Source organism: Triturus cristatus, chromosome 11 (genome assembly GCF_964204655.1).
Source record: "Triturus cristatus chromosome 11, aTriCri1.1, whole genome shotgun sequence".
In the NCBI taxonomy this organism is placed as follows: domain Eukaryota; kingdom Metazoa; phylum Chordata; class Amphibia; order Caudata; family Salamandridae; genus Triturus; species Triturus cristatus.
This window is the reverse complement of record NC_140594.1, coordinates 468,600,908-468,619,576: the sequence shown is the minus strand read 5'-3', so window position 1 is coordinate 468,619,576 and position 18,669 is coordinate 468,600,908.

Genomic DNA, 18,669 nt, shown 5'->3' with positions numbered 1-18,669 from the left:
CACAGTCTGTGAAAATGTTGTAACCCAGGACAAATGTCACCACTTATTTGAACATTTTGTAATTATTTATAAGTGAATGGAGACATTTACAATGTATGTAGAGACATTTTAACAGAAAATGAATGTATCTTTTTAACATGTTTTATTATTGCAATGTATTTGAATCACAATAAAAATTATATTGAAGTCAATCAATAATTCTTTATTCGGCCAATCAGGCCATAAAAGACACAGGGAAAATATAACATTGCGCAACAGACTAAAACAACATTATTAAGAGAGAAAAGACCACAGTTCAGACAAGAAATCAAAGCACGTCCACGTAGAAATGCACCTACTGACAAATAGAAGTGGAAAATATGGGACGAGAACTGAAAAGGCAACTTATTCTGAGGATCTCAGAGAATGTCATCCTCCATTGAAGCTCCAATGTATTTATTTTTTATTCTGAAAGTCTCATTTATGGCATATTGGCATAGGGCAGCGCAGTAAGGCACCTTGCTGTGCTACCCTACGGCGAATTGAAAGGGAAGGAATGCATCGAATGTATTCAATACGTTGCAAACCTGTTCTTTCTGCCTGCGCTGGTGCTGTTTTGGCAGCCTAGTGCCAACATAGGCACCCTTGCATCATGGTGCAAGGGTGCCTCAGTTGCAGGTAGGATTGTTTTTGTGCAGGAAGGGTCATTTGTGTTAACCCTCAATGCCAATTTACTCAGCCTGGTCCTTAGGAAAGTCTTTAAAATGAACACCTTCCATTTCAGCAACTAAGGCTCTGATTGCGATGTCGGGCGGACGTGACGCCGGTGCGGAATGGGAACCGACCGACTTTAGGTCGGCGGTCACGATCACATCATTTGGATGTGACCGCAGACATTGCTCTCAGAAACATCATGGGAGATTGCACGGTGGGCGGAATACACCTGCATCATAAGCTCCCAGAGCAAAATGAACGTCACGGAAGTATGCGGAGGGTTGGTGGCCTTGTTAGGGGCCCCCAAAGACACTTTCTGACAGCAGTTCCAAGTCAGAAAGGCAGACATGGAAATGCTGTCCGAAAGTGCCATCATAATCCCAATGGTGGAAGCGCCGTCCTTAAGCGATAATGAGCCCTTTCCGACTGGCCGACGGGCTCCTTGAGCCTGTCTGAACTGCGTCGGATTTCCAGGCCGGTTTAAACTCAGACCGTGGTCATTATAATACGGAGGTCGTACTTTAAACGTACAATGTCGGTCGGAAAGCCCCGGACACGTGGTCGCAGGCATTCCGACTGAAATTGTAATTAGGCCCATAATGTTCATGAGCGTCTCATGAGTCATTAATGTGGAATGTTAGCAATCTAGTGGTGCATTAGAGGTCTGTGTTGAAACTACAGTTAAACACTGGTGAATTAATGAATAGACTGATGCAGCTGTTTCAATATGTTTCATCAGCTTGCCAGACATTTTTTTTCACATGACAATATTTGAGAATGTATAGAAAATATTTACTTAATGTATCTCTCTGACTAATTAACCATAATGTCACTGACATAATGAAAACCCTCATTTTGTCAAATTACTGCAGGTTTCTGCACTGGAAATGTGTCCACTCTCCAGCTACAACTCCAGCAACACCGCATTCAGGATTGCATCATATTTATCATGAATATAGAATGTTGGCATATTAGTTGTTACTAAACCTCTAGGTAAAGTTACATTACAAAACTGGGAACTTAACTGAAAAACTGCTGCTGCTGTTTGAAGGACATGTTTTACTCTGCTTGTCAAAGTTTTCTTACTTGGATGAGGAAGAAATTTGGGTATTTATGGAAAATGTGTTCTCATTTTAGCTTCTGTTGTACTGACTATAATTTCTATGAGGCAATCATAGGAGATAAATGTTTTCCTCTCATCGATGGTTTATGAAATCCCAGTAAGGGATACACATTTTTCGAAAGGGTCGAAAGGTTGAAATCACCTTAGTATTCACCGCAATTCCTGAAATTAGCACAACACTACAAATGAATGTTTTAGATTGTGAATACATTCTCTGTATGATCCTTTGAATGTGCTCCTTCTTAAGTGACCTTAAAAACCAGGCATTCCCTACAATACGTTTCTGTTGAACAAAAATTGAGGAGCATTAGCACAAAAAAATCCAATGCTTAGCCTTAGTCCCTCTGATTTTACCAAGTCAATTAAATGGTGGGAGTGCCTATTTGTTTATATAATCTACACTGACCTCCCATACAAATGCACAGGCAATCTTCAATTTTAGAAAACCCAATAGCCAGCGATATTGGGCTCTCATGTGAGGCAATGCACAACAAAAGAGAGCATCAGTTTACTTACCATTGTAAGGCCCTCCTCTGAGCACCAAGGGCTAACTTGTAGGTCATATTTTAAAACTTTATTGTAATTCCTAGTGAAATAGCTTTTAAAAATATTTTGCTGTAGCACAAATACATCTTTTCACAAAGCTTAATTTGGGCTGTTGTGTTTATTTGAGCACTGGGTGGGCAAACTATTTTATTATTTAAAATTAATTATTGTGCATTAATAAATGTGTTGATTGTTTTATATATTTTAATTGTTATTTGTTTGTTTAAGAATTCATTGAAGTTTGTATTTACATATTACCATTTATGTTTGAATTATGGTGTTTATTGGTGATTTGGAGGCATAGTTGATTAAAAAACAATATTGAATGTTTGATGTGAATTGATTAATGTAATACATTTGAAATAATTAATTGTATATTATTAGATTTCTAATGGATAATTATTCAGTTATAATTATAAAGAAATAATTATTATTAATGATTGAATAATTATTATTTTTAAGGAGCGGTGTATTATTTTAACTGTTTGATTGCACTTTTTAATTTTTTTGTAACTTTATTAATAAATATATCTGTTTTTTATGCTAAAGATAATTGTTATAATTTTTGTGTGAGTTTATGGTTGAACCAGACGTATACTGTTAATTGCAATATAATTATAAATGCTGTTAATATATTTTGTATTAATGATTATTATTTTTCAAAAGTAGATTTACTTTCTGATATCTAAATTAGTAATATTGTTTAATGTTTTTTGCATGTTTAAGGAGCAGGTATAACATTCGAGTGTTGTGAATGTAATTTTTAAAATATATGCTCTTTCCTATACTATAACTCGGGCCCCTGACATGCTCATCCTCACATACATATATATACAGATAAGATATATATTTTCCAATTTCCATATTCACACAATGCCCCGCTCACTTGATTCGGCGACCTGTAGATCGGCGTGTGATGCAGAAAAACATCCAAATATATGTTTTACATGTTTGCTTATTCCACATAAAACCGTACTTCTAGCATATGGTGGAGGGATGTGGATTTTTGGGTAGCGTGACAGAGAACCAGATTTTGTTTGGATACATATTCTACTGTCGGTCACCATTAGGTAGCCTAGTTTCCACAGGAAAAGCATTTTTTGTTTTGCTAATAACTTTGATGCTGTTTGATGAATCTTTTTGTTGTTGTTGAAAAAACAGATTTTATTCTTCAAATGATATATATAAAGCAGGGCTCTGTAACCCAGAGGCATCTGCAAAACAAGTATAAAGCTTCATCTCTTTGACTTTTCAATATTAAGATCAAGCAGAAATAGAAAGCAATACAGATGAAATAAACCATATGCAAACCGCCACCCAACAACCCCCCTTCACGCCCGTCGCACTAACGGCCACCCAGAAACAGCCTAGGTGTGCATTTTGCGCCACAACCGCTCGCTACCATATACGTAAATGTAAGAAACTTCAGCTTGCACCAGCAGGTTAATATTAAACTGGATGAAGAGGCCTTGTTGCATCGACCGGCTCCAACAGCAAGTCCCAGTAGTCTGCCCACTGCTTCCAAACTTTATAATGCTTCTGCGCCCACCCTCTTGCTGTGAAAAAAGGAAGTTCCAAGCCCATACAGAAGTCCAGTCCCCTCTTCCAAACCGACACTGAGGGTGGTGCCTGTGCCTTCAATGCTCTAGCAATGTCCCTCTTCACCAGAGTAATCCTTAGCAACATAAGATGGCGTTTATAAATATTACCCCAGTCCCATCCATAACATGCAAAAGCACTAATTTTGGTGAGTGGGGCAGGTCCCAGCCCAACACCTCAGAGAGGCAGGTCACAACCCCTCTCCAGAACCGTGACAAGGAGAGACAGTGCCAAATCATGTGCCTCAGGGTCCCTTCCTCCTGCTCACATCTAAGACATACAGGGGAGGCCACCAGTCCCGCCCTCCATAACTGGACCCACGTGAAGTAGACCCGATGAAGATATTTAAACTGGCCAATGTGCAGACGTATCGCTATCACTGCCCCCTGCGGGGAGGCCAGAGCCTCCGTTCAGTCCTCCTCATCAAGTGGGCCATTTGATGAATCTTCACAAAATTTTAAAAACTAGTTTGCCACTCACTTCAGCTGCTGTCCGGTAAGTTCTAGGATGATTCTTCAAGCAGGGACTGAGTGAGGAAAAGGGGGTTCCAAAACACGTTTTCTCACCGCAATTTCCCTTAGGGGTTTTTAACACGACTACAGACTGAACCTCTGTACGGAATTACACCAAATTTGGCAGATTCTAGATTTTGGTCCAGAATGAGAGCTGTTTGTAATTTGGTGTAAATCCGTTCAGCAGTTTTGGAGTTATTAAAGAAAAATTATATCTAGAGATGCCGATCATACATGTGTCCACTGAAGTGGATCCACGGATCCACACGTCAACAGCAATGCTGTGATTGGATGGCTGCAACCTAAGAGAAAAGTGGCAGAGGTCATTTTGTGAATCAAAATGTTTTTTCACGTGCTTGAGGATCTGCTGAATCATCGCTTTGCTCAGTGTGGCCTCCCATGTGACTCTGCGGCAGATCTGCAGATCCAGACCCCTATTAAAAACACATACACCCACTCACAGACCTACTCAGGATGAGGATCTGCTGAATCATCACTTTGCTCAGTGTGGCCTCCCATGTGACTCTGCGGAAGATCCACAGATCCAGACCACTATTAAAAACACATACACCCACTCACAGACCTACTCATACATTCTCTCACACCCCCATACAACCACTCATGCACCCACTCACATATCCATACACCCACTCACACACCCGCATGGGCACTCACACATCCACTCACACACTACTCATACACTCATGTACACACCCATACAGCCACTTAAACACCCACTCACAGACCAACACAGCCTCCTACATACCCACTTACACATGTGAGAGCACAAAAACTCACACACCCATATAGCCACTCACACACCACTCAAAGACCCACACAGCCCCTTACACAGCCACTCATAGACTCACCCATCATACACTCAGCTACCCACTCACACACCCATACAGCCACTCACACACCCAGAAAACCTCTCACACACCCATGGAGACACTCACATACTGCCCCCATCTAAGCCCATTGTGGATTTGCAGATCCAGACCTCAATTTAAAAGCACATATACCCACTCACAATCCCACTCACATTCTCTCTTACACACCCACACAACCACTCACACATCCATGCGCCCATTCACACAGCCACTCTCACACCCATACAGTCACTCACAAATCCACGCAAAGACCAATAGAACCACTCACACACCCACTCACAAACCTATTCTAAAACCCACATACATACCCATAAAGCCACTTATAAGCCATTAACAGACCCACACAGCTACTCAAACACCAACTCAGACACCCATTCGCCCACTCACACACGAGTCATACTCACACAGCCACTTACACATAGTGACCGTTACACCTATTTACATAGCCACAAAGCCACTAACATACCGACTCACTCACTCACCCATATAGCCCCTCACCCACCTACACAGTTACTTACACAGCTACTCACCCACCCACACACAGTCAGTGAAACAGTTGTATCCTTTTTATTAGGATATGTTTGTATTAAATGTGCTTTGTTTTGTAGTGACTGTGGGCCATATGTAGGTAGCATACAAGTTACCACTTCTTAAATACCGAACTTTACCGATTCGGTATTTAAGAAGTGGTAACTCGTATGTAGGTAATCATTCGGAAAATATTACCGAATCGGAGAAATTCGGTAATTACCGAATCGGTATTTACCGATTCGGTAATGAGGCATACCTTCCCATTGATTGAATCAATGGGAAGGTATGCCTCATTACCGATTCGGTAAATACCGATTCGGTAATGGGGGGAGCACATTCAAGGGTGGCAGGGTGTCACATTGACACCCTGTTGCACCCTTGATTCCTGCATGTGTGCACATGTGGCGCACATACATGCCCAAAGGGCATGTATGTCTGCCACATGGCACTGTTAGTCCAGCAAAATATTGCTTTTTGCAATGAATTCGGTATTTAGCACCAACATATATTTGGTGCTAAATACCGAATTATTTTCCCTACACATCACTCATTTGAGTGTCACCTACATCTCATTTCAGGATTCGGTATTTACCGAATCGGTAAAATTACCGATTCTGTAATTTTACCGATTCGGTAAATTCCCGAATCCTGAAATGTTCCCCCTACATAGCAAAAGCCTAAATACCGGTCGCTAACGGTATATTTACCGAAAATCGGCCGTTACCGACCGGTATTAGGCTACCTACATATGGCCCTGTGTGCTTTTGGCTAAAAAGGGATCCGATGATCTGCCTGCACCATAGTTTGCAGACCCCATATTTTTCTGAGGATTTGAAAAAAAAACAGTGGGGCCTATCAACAACAACCGGCGATAATTATCACTGAGCGCACTTAGCGCTCGGATAATTATCGCCGGCTAGAGCCGATTTTTATCGCTGAGATAGCGTGCTATTAGCAACGCTTATCTCATCTGCGATAAAAATCCTAGTGCTAACGTGAGATTATCGCTGGAAACCCAGCGATAATCTCACGTTAGCTAGTTGACAGGGACTCACAAACTTAGCCATGATATCCACCTTCCATAGGATATCATGGCTAAGTCTGTCCTGAAGCAGGCGTAAGGAAAGTAGCGATAACAGGGGTTATCGCTACTTTTCCTGACGCTATGCTTCACAGCGTTAGGCTTGCTAATAGGAGAAATGTCGCTTAGCGACATTTCTCCTGTCATGCCAGGTCAGGAACACCCACTTTGCATCTCATTAGAGATGCAAAGCTGGGCGTTAGAAATCCTGACGCTAAAGCAAGGTTACACGCGCTAGCGTGACCTTGCTGATTAGGCGATAAAATTATCGCCGCTTTTCGGCCGCAAACGGCCGCAAAAGCGGCGATAAGTTTTTTATCGCCTGCTTGTTGATATGCCCCCCCGTTTGGGTAAAGGGTTGGCTCTGAAAAGAGCGTTTGTGTTTTTTGTATGTAGGTGATAACTACACATAGCACTGGATTTATGCTTTTAAGTTGCTGAGGAACACCCTGCTGCATGTGTCTGTGAAATGGACTCTGGCTTTCCGATACATTTCATCCATTTCAAAGCATAAGTTGTTATGGTATATAGAGCCCATATTGAGCTCTTGTAGAAATGCAGAAACAGTTTTATTGAAATGTTTCCTGGTTTTCTCGATCTGCAGACAATATTGGGTGGACCACTGTCACTTCAGTCTTTGGAAATCATTGGAGAACACCTAGGCAGTATGTGGGAAAAGTGACATTAATTTACTAAAGGTATTCCTTCATTAGGATTTCCAGTGCTACCTCAGAAATTATGCCCAGGTCATTGCCACCACAGTGCACAATCATGAACTCTGGATGTTGGCAATCTGCAATGCTTTCAACCAAAGGCAGCAATTGGTGCCACTTTAACCCTCTCTGGCCTGTCAAAGCAATTTCTACATTAGGTAAACCTAGATCCCTGTCAAATGCCACTTTTCAAGCACTATTTTCTGCTCAAAACACAAAACTATGGCACAGAATCCAGACTCTGAAACTTTTGGAGACAAGCAGAAGTAGCACACAGGAAATGGCTGCAGCAGCATAAGGCAGTTTTGAAGATGAAAGGCAGTTCCAAAGGAGGACAGCAAGTAAAATATAAAAGAACTTGTTTGATTGATTGGTAGAGATGTGCAGAGACTTAAAATTAGGTATTGGATTTAAGAGAAAAAGTTACAACTCTGTGATTGGCTTTGGAAAAATAAAAAAAAGTTATGTTGCTTTGGATATGTGTGGAATTGCAAACAGTCAATCACACCTGCTACAGTTAATAGTTATGTGAATCTAGTATGCTGTTGAGAGAACATCTAGCGAACTTTTGACCTACCACTAGTCACTAACTATTGAAACCATGTTTACTATGGAAACAGAGTTAAAAGAGTGTGGTGGGAAGGAAACAAAAGACAAAGCAGTGTGAAACTAAAAAGCAGACCGATGTACAAATATTGCTCAGTAGGGAGTACAAGTCTTGTAATTTGACAATATTTTACAAAATATAATATAAATGAAATGCATTAACAGCAGAATGTTGAATGCTTTTAAGGACTTTCATGTGGATCCATGGATCTACTGTGGACAACACAATGGGCCGCACTGAGCCCTGCTGTGGATCCATGAATTGGCTACGGAGCTACCGTTAAACTCTGCATTCCACAATGGAGTGGAGTTTATTTTTAGGTCCGCGTATGTCATTTTGCATGGGAGCAGCTTGCCGGGCTCTCGTGATCGCCCAGGAGATTTTTAGGGCCATTCTCGGGCTCCGCAAGATTTACTAGCCGGCTGCATGCTCCTGCAAGATTATGCGGTTGCCAACACATCAATCCAGTGCACCACCGAATTCTGGCGGATGTTTTCTGCTGTACGCAAACCCGAACGCACATGATCTACTGTGGTTGCAATCTCGGGAAGATTTTCTCCTCGCAATGCATCAAAATCTTCCCGAACTGATGATTTGGACTTAAAAACCTCCTCAAATTGACATTTGGTGGAGTTTTTCTGTGCAAGGAGTCTTTCTTTGTTTAGTTACAACTTCTCAACCTAGAAGGAAGTGCCCCAGTGTCTTCAGCTTTCTGTTCCTGTCCAGCAGGCTTCTCCCAGTGCTTTATACATCTCCTGGTCACTTCTCATTTGGATTGGGAGCTGGAAGAATCATTCATTGTGTCTGCTGCTGCATATCTCATTGGATTTAAGGACTTTTGTATTTGAGATTTCACAAGTAAGTTGAAAAACAGGTGTTGTTTGTTTGATTGGGGCTGTGCATGTGGATTTATTATTTGTACTGTTATTGGATTTAAAAAAACCTATTATGATGGGTAGGCTGTTTCAGTAGTGACTATTGATCACTGTTTTCTTTGCATTTCATTTTTTTCTATTGTAAAGGAAAAATGTTTCGCAGTTTACTACATTTTCTCCATGTTTTTAATACATTTGCAATATTGATGGAATTCACTATGTGGCCTAGTCTGCCTATTGGCCTTCATGCCAGCAGGCACAGTGCCAGTAATGGGTGCATGAAACAACTGATTCTGTGGTGTTTACAGTATTTAGGCCATGGATGGATTTGGATTGAAATACAAACTGTGTTTTTATTTTTATTGTTTTTATTTCATGCAAACACTGTATAGGACTAGGTGGGGTAAGTATAATGCATTTGAAGGATGTGTATTTCTTTAGCCCAATAATTTTTCTTTTTGGTATTGCTGAATGTATTATGTTTTTACTGTTTTACCAAACCTCCTTTATCTGGCCAGTGTGTGTGTTTGCCATAGGCCACCATTTGCCTTTATTCCAGATGCCATATGGCTGCTGGCCAGGAGCTATTTTGTATAGTCAGTGGACTGTCCCTAGGCCTGCATGTGCTGTTTGTTTTACAGGCTTCCTGCCTCTTGCTGCTGTGACTTGTGAGTGACCATGTGGCTGGCAGCCATTTTGTGTAGGCAGCCAATGTGCTTTTGCCATAGACCTGCATGTGTTCTTTGTTCCTGTCCTCCTGCATCTTGTTGTGATCATTTGGCTTGTGTCCTTTTTGTGTAGGGATCCAGTGTGCTTTGTTTTCCCTTACTTTAATATTAATTTTAACATTTTCTATCTTTTTAATTAATTGATAGATTGTATTTATTCATTTTTTTTATAATGTTGTAAATAAAATGTTTTTGCTCATACCATTTTCCACTACTTCTGGCATCAACCCCTTGCCTGCTACAGGTGCACAACATAATTTATTGGCTAGGGATTATTCCTTCCATTGTCATTTGGCAGCTGCTTCTCCCTGAGTGCCACATCACACATGAGTGACGTCACATGATGCACATAAAGCAAACAGTTTCATATGTATGTTGTTGTTGTTTTTGCTCTCTCTTATTCTTCCTGAGTGGTCAGTCAGTCAGCATGAAAGTTTATGTTGGTTTGGTTTTCTGTTGTACGAATAGATATACACTGTATTGTTTATTGAGGGAGTAACAGCAGTGACCACACTAAATTATATTTGTTTTGCTTGTACTACTAATTGTACAGCAGCATTGTCGTGTTTTACTGATGTCCTTCTTGCTTCTTTTCTTTTAGGTGCACAGCAAGACCACTAGAGACAACACATCAGCATCACCTACAGTACTGCCATAAAGAAGGCCTGTGCACAGCGTGGCATATGAGTGACCCACACACACATCAGACATCTCTTCAACTTGTGAAGCTAAGTGCCACTGCTAACTGGCGGCTTCAAAATGGACCCAAAGAAAGGTGCTAAAACTGCTATTAAGAAAGTGGCCAGTGACAAAGAAGATGGAGCTTACCACCACCACCACTGGTATGTCACCTGAGAAATTTTTGGGAAAACAAAAAACTGTGCCTGCCTCACAAGCCTCGGGGGAGCAAGCTGGGAGCAGCGCCACCAAATCAGTGGACCCACGCCAATCTAGGCCCAAGCCCATGTCTGTCACAGAGAGCAGCCAATCTAATCACAGCAATGCTGACGAGCAGTGCTGTTGACATTGACTTATCTAAATCGCAAAGTAGTACCCAATCATTGCAGTAAACTCAGAGAAGTGGACAACACCAATAGCAACAGCCACAACTCCCAATAGTTGTTCCTCCTAAAGCAGGAGCAGTTCAAGAGATTGAGCTTCATGCTGAGGAAGAATAGCAATCTGCTCCAGAAGATCAATTGTACTCAAGATATCCAGCTAGGAAAAGGAGGCATAGTGGTGCATCATCTTCTCCTTCAAGCCCCCCTTCTGATGATCTACATGCCATTTGGATCCCGCCTCAGTCTAAACACATGAGACATGCCACAAGACAACTCAGACGAGGCTAGGGAAAAGGAAGGTTCCAGAAAGCCTTAGAGTTATGGAGGCAAATGTAGAAGAGGAGGATGATGATGAGCCAGTCATCATGGATGTTAGCCCAGCCCCAGCGGAGACCAACGTTACCTCATCCCAACTTCCTGGAGGGATGTTGCAGTTGCACCACAGATCCAAAGACAGCCAGCTGCCATATTTGCAAAGTCCCGGCAAAGACCTACTTCCACAACCCCCTCAGTAGAAGTAGGTACTGCAGAGAATCAAATGTCAAAATGCCCACCAACTGCCACTTCATGCAACATTGACAGTGGCACTAGCATCAGAATTGAGCTACCCAGTTTGGGACTTCTTTTCGGTTAGCAATAAAGAAGCGAAGATTGCCATATGCTCCCTTTGCCAGGTAAGCTTGGTACAAACTATGGTGCCGGGGCCAAACAACCCATTTGAGAAAGCACCATATGATCCGTTGAAAGGCGCACCTTAGCGGCCAAAAAACTGCAAGTGTGAAGGCAACCACCCAATGGCACATTTGTACAACGCAAATCTGGAAAAAATGTTAGTGCTGGACCTCCTTTTTTTTTCTTTTGTTGAAGGGGTAGGTTTTTTGAATTTGTGGCAGCCATCTGCCCAAAATGGAAGGTTCCCAGCAGGTCCTATTTTGTCAGAGTTGCTGTTCCAGCACTACATCACGGTGTGCTTGAATTGCTTGGACAAGCTTTACAGCAGAGTGCTGGCCACAGTATCCACCTAACAACAGAACTTGTGGACCAGTTATCAAGCAGCTGATTACATGTTCATCACTGCACACTAGATCTCTTTTTGTGGGGGATAGGGAAAAAATATCTGCAGGTGTTGACACTGCTGAGATTTTTAATGCTGCTTGGAAGCATGCAACAGTAGTTATGTTCGCAATGGAGAAAACCCATACAGCTGCAAACATTTTGGAAGACTTTATCAACAAGGTCTTTGAATGGCTACGACCAAGAGGGCTTAAGATTGAGTTTGTTGCCACGGAAAATGGCAATAATATGGTTAAGGCTATGGCCGATGTTGGTTATTTCAGGGTCCTGTGTTTGGCGCACTGCATCAACATCATTGTACAGGACTTTCTCAAAAAAGAAGACTAAGCAAGCAACTTACTGTCCACCTGCAGAAGAATCTGCACTCATTTCAGCCATTCATTTAAAGCCCAGAAACAGGTGACGGTCATTAAGGCTGGTAATAGAATGCCTGATAAAGCACTCATACAGGAGGTGCCAACACGCTGGAACTCCACTTATTACATGCTTGAAAGCCTGGTTGAGCAGAACAAACATATCAATGAATATGTCATGAAAAGAGGGGATACAACTGTGAGAGGCATGATTATTGAGATGGACCAATGGGGCCTAGTCAAATGCCTGACAGAGATGCTGCTTCCTTTTGAGGTGTTCACACAGGAAATCAGCATAAATGATAGCACATGGGCCAAGCAATCCCAATGTTGCACATGCTACAGGAACAGCTAAAGGAGGTGCCTGCAATGTACACAGGTGTGGAAGAAAAAAATACGCGTATGACTTGGTGGAGAGCTTAATCCTTTGCTTGTCCGCTAATGCAAAAGTGCAAAGAGACATTGTGTCCTCCAAACATTACATCTATGCCACAATTCTTGATTCACTGTACAAACCATTACTGTCCACTTTCATTCCTTTTTCAGACAGGGATGTTAGCAAATACCAAACATGGATAGCTGAGCAAGGTAGTGAGCTAGAAAAGGAACGGCAGGGACTTAGAATCCCACTGATCCAGGGCACAAGTCCTGTGGGGCAGCCTTCAAGTTCAGAGCCTGAGGGCAGTGCTGTTGGCTCACAGCAGCCAAAACCAAGAGCAAGAACACCATCAACAACAACAAGACAAGGAGTATCAGCCCCCAAATCTACAACTGAGTGGTTTCTACTGGCAGGGCTTAAGTCTATTGCAGAGGTGAAGGCAAAAGAGGTCGAGCAAAGTGGAGCACCAGCAATGAACCTTGAGCGAATGGTCCAGGTCTATCTGGGTGACGCAACAGAGGTCTACCTTAATCAAAACCCAATGGTGTAATGGTATGGGAAGAGGCACCAATGGACAGTGCTCAGCAGTCTGGAATAGGCATCTGGCTTGCCCTGTAGCCAGTGTCTGCACTGAACATGTTTTCAGTGCAGCTGGTGCCGTTGTTACAGTGAGGTCTCTTGCCCAAAAATGTGGAAAGATTGCCAATGATCATAATGAATCAGCACTTTAAACCACATGATTACACCATACCTGAAGTACCACAGGAGGAAGATGATGTTTTATAGCAAAATACACCACACACATCACTACAATTTGAATACATTACTTACAGTATCTTCTATCAAACATATCAGGTTGGACATTTTGTTGGTGGCCATTTTTAAAAAGCCTCAAGACAAACTGCTAAGGAATGACTAGACCTATTGATGAATCAGATTATTTTTTAAAGAAATAGTACATTAATGGACAACTGAACAGACATGTGGTCTTGGTTGGCAAATGCAATGGCAGTGGTATGTTAGATGATCTACTTCTGGGGGAAGCATCAGAGTTTGAGGATGAGCACTACTTCTCTGACTACTAGGCTTTCTTTAATGCCCAACCACCCCCCCAAAAAAAATATAGCAAGGGCACATTATTTACTTTATTATTTGTGTGTGTCTGGTTGAAGAATTCAACCTCACCGTCTTACTCTCAGACACAATTTATTGCTGGATTGGAGCTGCAACTCTGTGCAGTGAAGAAGTCTCGACTGACTCACCCTCCAAAGCCATTTCCCTCAATCCAGACATTGGATGAAGAATACAAACAAATGTGTGTCTCCCTCAAATCCTGGGCCATGACTATCTATTCTTTCCTACCCTAAAGAAACTAGCCCACAGGTGACATTATTATAATTCGATTTACACTGGCTATTCTCTGTTTCGTGAACAAATGGAAGATCTGCATTCTGTAATATACCACCAATCGATTGCAGTGAGCACACCGAAAGAACAGGTAAATGCTGTCATGCATTGCACACTGAGTGATTGTTGCTTGTTGTGATGTGAACTTGTGACATGTCATCATGTGTGTTGAGATTGAGAAGAGATGATTCATGTGGTGGCAGGCAGTGTGAGACTGGCTGTTTCTTTGTTACTCTTAATGTGTTAGTGATGATTGAGATTTAAGATTCACAATGTTGGTGGCCTAAGTACCGGCGGCTGGTCAATAATTTACCCCTGAAGTAAATTTTTTTCTTTCCGCTTTGAGAGATAGGATAGCGAGATACCTTCACCGGGTCCACTCCACACAGTCAGCACTGCTTTGTTTTTTATTGATTTATGCTTTATACTCATCAAAGACTCAGACCAGCCCAGTCCCTTAGATAAAGCAATGTTGGCAAACACAAATCTAGTCTACACAAAAAGTGGCTAATGTTTCTGGAGAAGTGTGGCTCAATGATTAGAGCGGCAGACCCTGATGCAGAGGTCTAGCCCGGGACCAGGGTTCAATTCCCCGCCTCAGCGGGTCTTGGGCTCAAAAATTCCACGGACCTGATAATTCTCGCCTCGGTGCCATTCCAATCATGGAGTCCCACTCTGCAACTCTGGGCAATAGCTTGCTTAATCTCCACAATGGCCCCCACAACGCTAAGGATGCCTGGCCTCCACCTTGGGGGTGCCCAGGAGTGGACGCCTCACAGGGAAAGCCAGGATGGGTTCCACAGCGGTATTCGTACAAGCGCCTTGAGACCCTTGCGGGTGAGTAGTGCGCTATACAAGTATCAATTTACATTAACCTTTACATTTCTCTCCTTGTTGTTCAATAAGAACATTGTACTACTACAGGCAGATCTATTGCATTTTGAGTCAGGACTTGGGAAACTGTTGGTACTGAGTTTGAGACCATAATGGGAGTCAGACTCAGGAGGATCAGAGATGATGGAATGGCTCAGGGCGTGACTACTTTGAAAACTGCCACCAGAAGAAGAGGGGCTAGTTTTCAAAATCACTGAAACCAACCGATTTGGATGATGATGACTTTGAAGTGGCCTAATGTAAACAACACCAGACCTACACAAGTCTGTGTAGTGGTGGTGGTGAGTGGTGTAACTAACAGCGGTGCATTGATTTTTGTCTTGATTAGGACAGTTCTATGTTCCTGGGGGTGTGTGTCCTGTTCAGTGCTGTCTGGCTCATATTTGAAGCAAAGTGGGGGTTGGGTGAGGCCTGTTGTTGAAGGTAACTGGAGACAGACATTTTGTTATTAATAATAAATATTCACATTATGCATGTGCTGTTGTTAGGCTACATATTTCATTATATATTATGTGATGATGAAATGATTAAGACAGTTTGATCAGCCTGATACCGATACTTACATTACATGCAGCCTTTTTTGTGCGATTTTTGGTTGTTGTAAAATTGGTCTGCCCAATTTCTTCACACACCAGGCATAAAATGAATTAATGCAAAAAGGACTATTCTTTTTTCCTCTTGCGCTTCTTTTGAGTCTTCACAGTGCACTCCTAGTCCTTAGTTTAAATTCTTTCTTTCTCTTTGATTCTTTAATATATATCATATGTGTTGTCTAGTCTACAGGGCCTCTTATCCTACGCCAAACTGAAAAATCAACGCTTACCTTACCGGATCACATCTGCCAGGCATCCAAGATAGATACACCATACAAGGGGAATCGATGCAGATGCAGCTCCCAGTCCCACTTTGGCAATACAGTATCACTTTTTCATTTAAGGAAATCATTTGAACTGCATGTGTTTGTGTAGTTTACTTGAATGCTATTTAAAGTTACATTTGTAATAAATTCAATGGGGCAGATTTACAAGCCCCTTGCGCCTCATTTACGCCGCCGTTGCGTCACTTTTGTGACGCAGCGGCGGCGCAAATCCTGCACCACGGTGTGGGGTACTTACAACGTGACGCATCTGGGAGATGCATCACGTTGTAAAGCCCTGTGCCACATGTAGGCGTTCCTGCGCAGGGGGGGGCGTTCCAGCGCAGGAACGCCTCCTAAAAGTGGCTGAGTGAAATCTAGAAGATTTCACTCAGTCACTTTTAGACCCATGCTGCGTCAAAACCCTGCACCTGCCTGAAGCAGGCGTAAGGATTGACGCAGCATTAGCAAGATTGGGCCCCCCAGAGCATTGCTGGAGCTGCGTCGCGCTTGCGCCACTGTTGAAAGAGACCTCAGCTAGGCCTACCAGTGCAAGGGGTTCGCCCTTCTCTGCACAGAGTCCTCAGACATTTAATAGAAGTTGGCACAGAAACTGGAATAGAAAATACAAAGTTTAATAAACCTTCATGAAGTGGAACCACATTCACCCAGCACCCTGTCGTGCTGAATGAAGGTAGCACACAGAGTAGAAGAACCATGGGTCTTTTATACCCACACAGGGGCTCAGAAAGAGGGCGGTACAAGCATACATGAGAAGAGTTACATACATAGATGGTCATACAGAAATGCACAGTCGACAGTAAAGGAGGAGCTAGCAGTTGCTGACTCTGGTAGAAACAACCTGATAGTTACAGGCTAAAAACAGATGTATGGACAGTTAGATATTCCTGCGCATGTGCAGGGTAGCAGAGTCTAAGTATAGCCAGTCCTTTAAACAGAGCACAAGGGTAAACAAAATGGCTGCCAGAAATACAAAATGGATTCCATAAAATGTACAGGATAGCCACTAAATACCAGATGGATTCCGCTAACGCTAATTTAATCGCAGCCAATTTACGACAGACGACCCTTTTAGCGTTAGCTGAAGACATCTCCCATAATCCAGTAGGAAAACGAAAAATATACATATTAATTTTGTAATTAAATTTTTTTTTTTTTTGTTGTTGTTGATAATTGTATCAATATCCTAATTCATTGCTAGGTGGGCATTTCTCATTCTAAATATTGTTAAGCGGGTATGTATAAGGTATAAGCAGAAGTACAAAGGGAACAGAGAATTGGGTCATACAGATAGCAGGAGAGAGTAATTACTATTATCAGAAACAGAACTCTTAGCTTTCTAGTCCTAACCAAATCCTAGAACCATCCAGTAAAAACATTTTCAAGGCTCCTATGCATTTCAGTTACCATCAATTTCAAAAAATGTCCAATAGGACATATGTAATAAAAACATTTTCGCTCGACTTTTCCAGTGTTTCCTTTATGAGGGCTAGAGTATCTATCATTATACCCAATACAAACATTGAAGCAGTCAGACGTATTATTACAAAAATGATCCTGAATTCCGAGGACCAGGAGGACTACACAGGACCATGAGAATTAGGACGAAGAGCTGCAAAGGGCTGCTCCTCCTCAAAAATGGGACGACCAATGGGGTACATTTTCAACAAAAAAGAAAAAGAAGTCCTTGGGAAATTAAAGCCGCTGTACAACCAACCAGAGGGGAGTCTTCTCCCTGTGTCCGTTTGAGCCTCACAGGCAGGCTCTTGTTGTTCCCACGGTGGAGCTGCACAACTCGCAACTCAGGAATCATGGCCTAGTTTCAAGGGAAAAGTTTCTTCTTTCAGGATAGGGCAATCACCCACCAGGGCAAATGCGCTCAGCGATCCTGTCCAGTGTCTCAGGCAGTGCACCAGTTTTCTTCATTTCAATGTAACAGGCACCAGAGACACAGCACCTGTACCCTGAACTCAAGTCCTTCCCTAACAGCCACTTTAGGTCCAGGATTCAGAGGCCTAATGCTAGGATGTCTGAAGCAACCCTTGTTTCAAAGGGGGTTACCTCAAGCAAAAACTTTCTCGCCTTCCTGGTCGGTCTGTGACTCTCGGCTGGGCATCAAAAGCTTGATCCACGATTTCTCCTTTCTGATTTGTGACCCCGTCTTTCGCCCAAGATAGTGGCAGGGGTACACTCATCCCAGTGCTTCCGGCCTTCTACCTTCACTGAGGTCCTGGTTGCCAGCAATGCCTGTGCTGGTTACCTTCACTTTGACTTCAAGCTGGACTGGTGCTGACTCCTCAAGGTGGATCTGATGTCCGCGCCCCTCTGGCAATGGTTGTAAAGCAGCAAATATCTATTGGTGGACAGAACAAAAAGGTCTTTAGACAAGGCACAGAAATAATCTATCAACAGAGAGGATAGTCTCAGAACACTTCCTAGTCTAGGGACGCCTCATATATTAACAAGGCACCCTGGAACCACTTTCATCTATGTGAGAGTAAATAAAACAACAGCCTGGACCTATTGGCAAGTATAAAAGGAACTCTTTGGTGAACTGACAAGAGTAATACGTCACCCAATCCCAAGCAGCCAAGGAAGTCTGTGTTCATTTACCAAATTCTGAGGAAAAGAGAAAAACAATACAGACATACTCCAAATCCTTACATCTGTATATTCCTATCTTAATCATCTAAAGACCCTCAAGAAAAAGGAAAAATTATACACTT